We start from the raw sequence: 433 nt of genomic DNA, 5'->3' as shown, positions 1-433 counted from the left end.
CGCTGCGACGCGCCTGGCGCACATATAGCTAGGCCTGCGGCGCTGACACCCGAGACGAGTTAAGGAGAGGGTATAGGGGAACAGGGCCTTCCGGGTCCGGGCCCAAAATTTGACATACTGGAACCATTTGTCGAGGTCTTTTTACTCTAAGATTAGGGACATGAAACTTCTGCTGTTCCGTGACAATTTTCATTAAAAGTTCGAATTTTTACAGATTGTTATGTAAAAATCAACGTTTTAGTGATACTGGATAATCTAGGGACGCTTAAGCCCAAAAGAGGGTGTGGTTCCCTAATGTGTGGTTTAAGTATTGTTTCCTTTTCAGTTTTGTGCCATGAAGTCTTTTTTACGATTTATTAGACCATTTGGTCTTTTTCACCTTGTTTTCGCCAAGAAATGAGCCATAGCGCCAAAACGGTACAAGATAGAGCAA

The sequence above is a fragment of the Frankliniella occidentalis genome, unplaced genomic scaffold (genome assembly GCF_000697945.3).
Source record: "Frankliniella occidentalis isolate FOCC.00 unplaced genomic scaffold, Focc_3.1 Scaffold165, whole genome shotgun sequence".
In the NCBI taxonomy this organism is placed as follows: domain Eukaryota; kingdom Metazoa; phylum Arthropoda; class Insecta; order Thysanoptera; family Thripidae; genus Frankliniella; species Frankliniella occidentalis.
Note: the sequence above shows the minus strand (reverse complement) of the source record.